This window comes from Taudactylus pleione, unplaced genomic scaffold, assembly GCF_031769625.1.
Source record: "Taudactylus pleione unplaced genomic scaffold, aTauple2 ptg001987l, whole genome shotgun sequence".
Lineage (NCBI taxonomy): Eukaryota > Metazoa > Chordata > Amphibia > Anura > Myobatrachidae > Taudactylus > Taudactylus pleione.
In genome coordinates, this window is record NW_028286383.1 from 293,983 (window position 1) to 301,337 (window position 7,355).

The following is a 7,355-nucleotide window of genomic DNA, read 5'->3' on the forward strand; positions in this document are numbered from 1 at the left end:
TTTTGATTAGACACCAAATGGTGTTAAGTGTTAGTAACAAAAGTCATGCCCTCCCATAAGATCAATGCTCGATCCACAGAACAAAAAATGCTGGGTAAAACCACAATGAATGAAGAATAATATGTTTCCTCTGTCTTACTTCAGGAAGTTACATAAATACATATACTCTAAGAATTCCAAGCAAGTGGCTTATGCAATGCAGACACAGTTTTCACTACCAATTCATATCAAACAGACATTTATGAAATATACATTTTGGGAGAACTATAATAATCCACATCATGGTCACGGCCAGGTTTTTACTCATAGTACCATGAGCCAACTTTACCCAGGGCACACAGAATGCATACAGCTCTAACTTAGAGGAATCGCCATAACCAATGGCGAAGGTTGAACCTCCCTCCTAAATATGGCTTAGGGAGATGGCGATCATCCATTACATACTTTCCTGTGCCATGGAGACTACCTTAATGCCTTGCCAGAAGAGTCCATTGGCATTTCCACGCTCTGCCACTTTTTTGTGTGGTGAATGAGTACTGCTGCAGAATGAGACTACATCTCAGCAATTTACCGTTATCCCCGGCAACAAGCTGAGTGGGTTATTGTCAGTAATTACCATGAAGTCTCTCACATAGAGGCACAGCTGCAGCTTTTGCAATGCCCACAGCATTCCTTCTCAATAGTGGCATATGCCACCTCACGGGGGAGAAATTTCCTACTCAGGTAGAGGACTGGGTGCTCGTTTCCCTGCCCATCTACCTAACTGAGGACAGCTCCCTGACCGTAGTTAGAGGCATCTGTCTGCACAAAAATATGCATTTAAAATCTGGTGCTTGCAGCAATGGAGACTGAGCTAGGGTGAAGAGGACTTAAAAAGAGCATTCATCGGCACTTGGGCTGCGAGGTAACAGTCGGTGGCTGGGTGAAGAGAAAGAGAGAGAGTGTGGACCATGACACTGTGGGACAGCTAACAGCAAGGAGCTGAGAAAAGTGGAGCCAAAGGTGTGATTCAGGCGGAGCAGCCTATGCATAAGGCTACCCATTGTAAACTAAAGGCGGTCCTCTGCAGGGTGGAGTCGGAGGTGGACTGGAGTGATCAATAGTATGGAAGGCAGTGGTTCGGAGGTTGGGCATGAAGGCGGTGAGTGACAGCTGGAGAGATCTGTAACCCAGCTGAGAGTGTCATTATCCACTTTACTCCACATCTACCCCAGGACCTGATTCAGCAAGGACCGCAATTGTGATTCTTGCTATTATGTAAATGTGGCATGAGGTTTATGACACAGTGATGATGGATGGTGCTGGTGTGAGTGCGCATGTAAGTTTTAATAAATGGTGTCTGTGTTCTGTGGTTTTTTAATACTGCTTTTGCTATGGAACTAGGTACCAGTGGGCCCTTAATGCCCCGATTGCTGGTACTTGTGGTTCTCCAAGTATCAGCATACGGGGAAGGCTTGCAGGGACCTGTAGTTCCACAGCAAAAGACAATGGGGTAAAATTATTAACATTCGTGTTGTTCCCAATTTTTCCCGTTTTTGAAATTGGCTTGGATCGATCAAAAATGGAATTTTTTTTCACTTTTAAAATCAGGAATTTGCCAAGGTCCCAGTTTTGACAGGATCGTTTTGATGGTGTATTTGGTCGATCCTGTCTGATTTGAAGCCCCAATTTAACAGCCCGAATTTATCTCCTAAACAAGTAGGCTGCACATATCAGTGAAATATATGCAGACTGCTTGTTTTTAAAAAATATATTTTTAGGGTTAATTTTATGAAAAAAAGATGACATAGGGTTCCCCCCCCCAAAAAAAGGCTAAATGGCCCCAGACTTGCCACCCTGTCCTGGTACCTAAAATTACGGGAACAAATTGAGTAGGGTTCCACCGTAAAATAGGTTCCAGCACCAGGCAGCAGGGCCAGTCCTGGTCTTAATTATAGGGGGAAAAGAATGCGTAGGGGTCCCCCTATAATTAAAACCAGCACTTGACCCTTTCTGGTGGGGGGGGCTAATGCCACAGCCAGGGGAGCCCTTTGACCGGGCCCCCCAGCCGCAGCATCAGTCCTGACCACTAGGGATCTCTGGGGAGTTGGGGACCCCCCAATAAAGGGGTCCCCCTCTCCAGGGCACCCCTGGCCTAGGCTGATAGCCCAGGGCTATCCTCACCACCCCTGGGTGGTGGGTGGCGGGTTGATAGAGTATGTGGTGTGTAAAAAGTAGAATTATCAACATTATCTTTACAGTCAAACTGCAGGTCCCAGCAAGCCTCCCCCGCATGCTTGGAGAACCACAAGGACAAGCATGTGGGGCATTAAAGGCCCGCTGGTACCTGTAGTTCACATGTAAAGAAATGTGTAAAAAAAGCACACAACACACACCATGAAAGTACAGTTTCATTACATACATACATACATACATACATACATACATACATACATACATACTCACCTAAATTACCAGGAGTGGTGCCCTTGTCCAAAGTAGGCATCCAAGGTCTTCAGAAAACAAAAAAAATGTAAAACCTGAACCCTGCCTGTGGCCGGAGGCTGGCCACACAATGCTAATGGCAGCCACAGCACTGAAGTGGGTTAACCCCTTGTGCTGCAGGACCATATTTAATGGGACAAAGGGCGCTAGGTGCCATATTTTAAATGTATTATTGGTGCTAGGCGCCATCTTTGAAATGTATTACTGGCGCTAGCCGCCGGGTGTGTGGGGGGGTGTTTCATGCTTCCGCAGCCGGATCCGCTCTGGCCACAGCAGCGCTGTGGTTTAACCCCCGGTGCGCTGCACCAGGGGACTGTAGTGAAGTGCTGCATGCTGCCGGAGGTGAGCTTTGGCGGGGCGGCAATGGTGGACCTGGCGGAGGCTGCCCCTGCAGTCAGGACTGCTGGGTGGGATGCCAACTGCTGGGAGCTCAGCGCCCGGCACCCCAGCTACCCAGCAAGGTGGTAGGTGCCAGGGGGCTGTGTGTTGCACTACAGCCCCTGGGCCTTCTCCGGAGATGGTAGGGCTGTGTGCTTGCTGCTGAGGGACTGGGAGCAGTGCTCCCAGCATGCCAGGGTGGCAGGAAGTTATGGCAGCCGGGACAAGTGTCCCAGACTGAGGGATAAGCACCACCTGCAGGGAGACCAGGCTAGCCAGCTCCCTGTGTGGTGCTGGTTAACCCCTTGTGCACGGCACCAGGGGCACTGTGCGCCAATGCTGGGAACCTAGTCCCAGCAGCATGGCCGAGTGGCTGCATGCTGGGGACAGGGAGATCTAGCTCCCAGGACCTCCAGCGCTGTGAGCAGACCACCTAGGTAGCCACAGTCCCTGGGCTGCAGGGGTTAGGTGCCTGCAGCCAGCTCCCTGGACCCCTGGTGCTGAGAAGGTAGCAGCAGCTGAGCACTGCTGAGTACAGCTAACGCTGCTGCAGCCAGGGCAGGGTCCCAGGCTGCAGAGCTGAAAGCCCTATGCTGGGGACTAGGAGTTCGGCTCCCAGTGTCCCAGCATGTAAGGGCTGAGTTAAGTAAAGCCCAGCACTGGGCACAGTTAAAAACACACCCCTAGGACAGGTACATATTGTTAAATAAAATGTATATATAAATTGTATGTAAAAGGTATCATTTTAAGTGTATAATTTAAGGAAAAAGTGCACTTACCTATAATTTCTCTGGATGGCCAGGGGATCCAGAGTCCTCGGTGGGCTGCTGGGTCCTCCAGCCCCTTCCAGAGAAATAAAATGTCCTCCTATGCAGCCTCATGCCTGGAAGTGGTATGAGGTGGTGCATAGGAAGCTGGCTAAGGCAGCCAGTTAACCATTTCAGGGAGCTCTAAAATAGCTTTCGTTCTTTGGCCAGGAAACTGTGCCCGGGGACCCTGCTTGCCCACCCCTGGAGCTCAGATTCAAGCAGAGGTGGCTGGCTTGGTCCTTTAGCAGATTCCTGGAAGTCAGTTTTGGAGGAAAAAACTTTGGGCCTTCCAGATGAGTCGGAGCTATGGGTGTGCAGAGCTCTGTGGGCGGGCTCGGACACCGAGGAGTGACAACTCCTCCCTGTCCATAGGGGACAATGTTAAACGTGCATGTGGCCAGCACATGCACAGGTCATGCACTTAAGATGATTGGTTGGAAACCACAGGGCGGGCTTACCCCCTGTGGAAATGTGTATTGGAGTGGCATAAAAGAAGGTATCGTGCCTGGTAAAATTGTACAACCCTGTAAATTCTTTGAGGAGAAGAGCTGCTGAATGAGAAGATTTCTGTATGATATCCCCCATCATTCGGAAGATTGAGTCTTTTTTAAGACTTTGAGCAATAAACATCTTGCCTGACTTCAATTGTATCTCAATCCTGCGACCAACAGAATTGCGTCAAACGCTATTCCGTCCTCCGGCTGTGCTGGGTAAGAGCTCCATGTCTCCAAGTTCAAGCCCTCTGTCAGCTACCGTGCAGACCTGGTCCATTGCGAGGGATCAGGAGGAATCAGCCGACACCAATCAGGGGATGTGGCCACAGCTAGTCAAACGCATACGCAGCAGAAGTGGTTCCAGGTGCCGAGGAAGAGCCTGGATATTCGAAAGCGGTTCCGAGTGCCGATAGGAGGAGCTCGTGGTTGCAGCATCGTTACATGCCCACAGCACAGGTCTGCAGAGTCACTGACAGGCGGTCACTGATGGTAAGTGGGAATCCCTGATACCCCAAGGTCTAGTGGGGATCAAAATCCCAAGCTGTGATCAGGAGCTGGAAGCCATCCAGTCACACTGCCTCTCTCAGCCAATGAACAGCTCCTCCATTGAAGTCAATGGAGCCACAGGTTACTAAAGTTTATTCTGCAGTTCCCACCATTGACTTCAATGGAGGGAGCCGTTCATTGGCTGAGAGAGGTGGGGGCTCACTTCTCTCACCCAATGAGTACTCAGATATGGCTCTATAACCTGGAATTTACAGGGGCAACCTGCAAATTTTTTCCCCCTGTATTTCCAGAACCAGGACTGGATAAGTGCCCAGTGCTGGTTGTGCTAAATACACAGGACCCCTTCATCGGTTGTTGCCTGTGTTTTGGCAACCAGGGCTGATTCTGAATACCCTGGTTCTGGTTGTGCTTAATACAGGGGGCTCCTATGTCATTTTTCCCCTGTATTTAGTGCAATCAGCACTGGGTCACTAAAAGCCATGGGCTGGTTGTTCTTTTGGGGTGGGGGGGAGCACAACATTTTTTTTCTTCTATTTAACAGGTTTTCAACTGGAGCTTCTGGGGAGAGTTCAAGGGAGATTGCTAATGAAATTGGATTGTTAGCTTAATTGTACCAATTGTACCCAGTTATAATAAAATTTTCATTACTGTTGTAAAAATACTTTATTGCGAATTAATTAGTGACTGCAATTCCCAACGGAGTCCTTCATAAAGTTTGCAAGGTCAAAGGAAAGAATTGATAAGGTTGTCTGCAGCATATTAATTAACTACCAGGAAAATCACTTTGTTAGTTAAATTGGAATTAACTAGGATTGCTGCATAAGTGCACCATTGAAAGATTGGCCAAGGAAGATTTGAGGGATAAAGTTATTTATGGTTAGTAATTGGATCCATATATTTAACTGATTGTAACAAGTGATTCTGATAAACAAATCTTAGTTTAAGGTAAGATTATTGCAAGTACGGTAACTACTAGATTGATAATTGGAATTTTCATACTTCCAAGTATTCAAACGGGATAGTTGTAATATTAGTATATACGGTAATTGGTTATCAGCTTAATACCATATTACAGAGTGACATTTATGTACTAACTTTTGTTTCCCAAGGAATTTTGCAAAAGTGATGTGTTCTGGTGTAATAAAAATAATTGTATTACCTATTGTGTCAGATACTGTGTAAGGGTTGGGAACCACCTTCCTCTCTGCTGTGGCACAGGAGATCCCAAAGACTAAAAAAAGGTGTGAAGTTCCTACTAATGGATGGCATTTACACAAATCAATACATTCACCCTCTAGTGTGTTACACAAGGGCACTGTAGTTGGGTACAAAGTTATGGTAGTACCCTGCAGTCCCCAAGAATGACCTGACCCGTTTCTTGTCCCAAGGGGTAGGCCATACTGTGATAGCCTCCATTTTGCTCGGTTCTGAGTGCAGAATACCTCCCCCTACATGATGTCCCAGGTACTACACTTCACTCATACCAAGCTGGCATTTTTCTGGCTTGATAGTCAGACCTGCCCCAGTGATTTTGCTCAATACACTATCAAGATTTCTCAGGTGTTCCTCCCAGGTCTGGCTGAACGCAGCATTGTTGTCCAAATACGCCACTGCATATCCCTCCTGGTCTGCCATCAGGTCATTGACCAGGTGCTGGAAGGACGCAGGGAGATTTTTCATTCCAATGGGCATGAGGAGGAACTCAAACAGCCCAAATGGGGTGATAAATGCAGACCTCTCGTAGGCTTCAGGAGACAATGGAATCTGCCAGTACCCTCGGCTGAGATCCATGATAGTGATGTAGTGCACCTGGGTCAGCTGATCCAGCAAGTAATCTATCCTAGGCATTGGGTATGCAATAAACACTGGCCTCATTCAGCTTCCTGTAATCAACACAAAATAGAGTGCCCCACATTTCCTTGGAACCAGTACTACTGGGGCCGTCCAAGAACTGTGGGACCTCTGAATCACCCCTAGCTGCAGCATCTCCCATTTTAAGGATGCTATTACTTCTGGGGAGGTGCGATAGGCTGCCTGTCACATTGGGGTTTGGGTTCCAGTGTTGACATGATGCGTCACTAGGTGTGCATTGCCGGACTTCCCTGTGATATGTGCCTGATACGGGTGTAGTGTGGCACTAGGTGTGTATTGCCGGGCTCCACTGTAATATGTGCCTGATACGGGTGTAGTGTGGCACTAGGTGTGTATTGCCGGGCTCCCCTGTAATATGTGCCTGATACAGGTGTAGTGTGTCACTAGGTGTATATTGCCAGGCTTCCCTGTAATATGTGCCTGATACGGGTGTAGTGTGTCACTAGGTGTGTATTGCCAGGCTTCCCTGTAATATGTGCCTGATACGGGTGTAGGGTGTCACTAGGTGTGCATTGCCAGGCTTCCCTGTAATATGTGCCTGATATTGGTGTAGTGTGGCACTAGGTGTGTATTGCCAGGCTTCCCTGTAATATGTGCCTGATACGGGTGTAGGGTGTCACTAGGTATGTATTGCCAGGCTCCCCTGTAATATGTGCCTGATACGGGTGTAGGGTGTCACTAGGTGTGTATTGCCAGGCTTCCCTGTAACATGTGCCTGATACGGGTGTAGTGTGTCACTAGGTGTGTATTGCCAGGCTTCCCTGTAATATGTGCCTGATACGGGTGTAGTGTGTCACTAGGTGTGTATTGC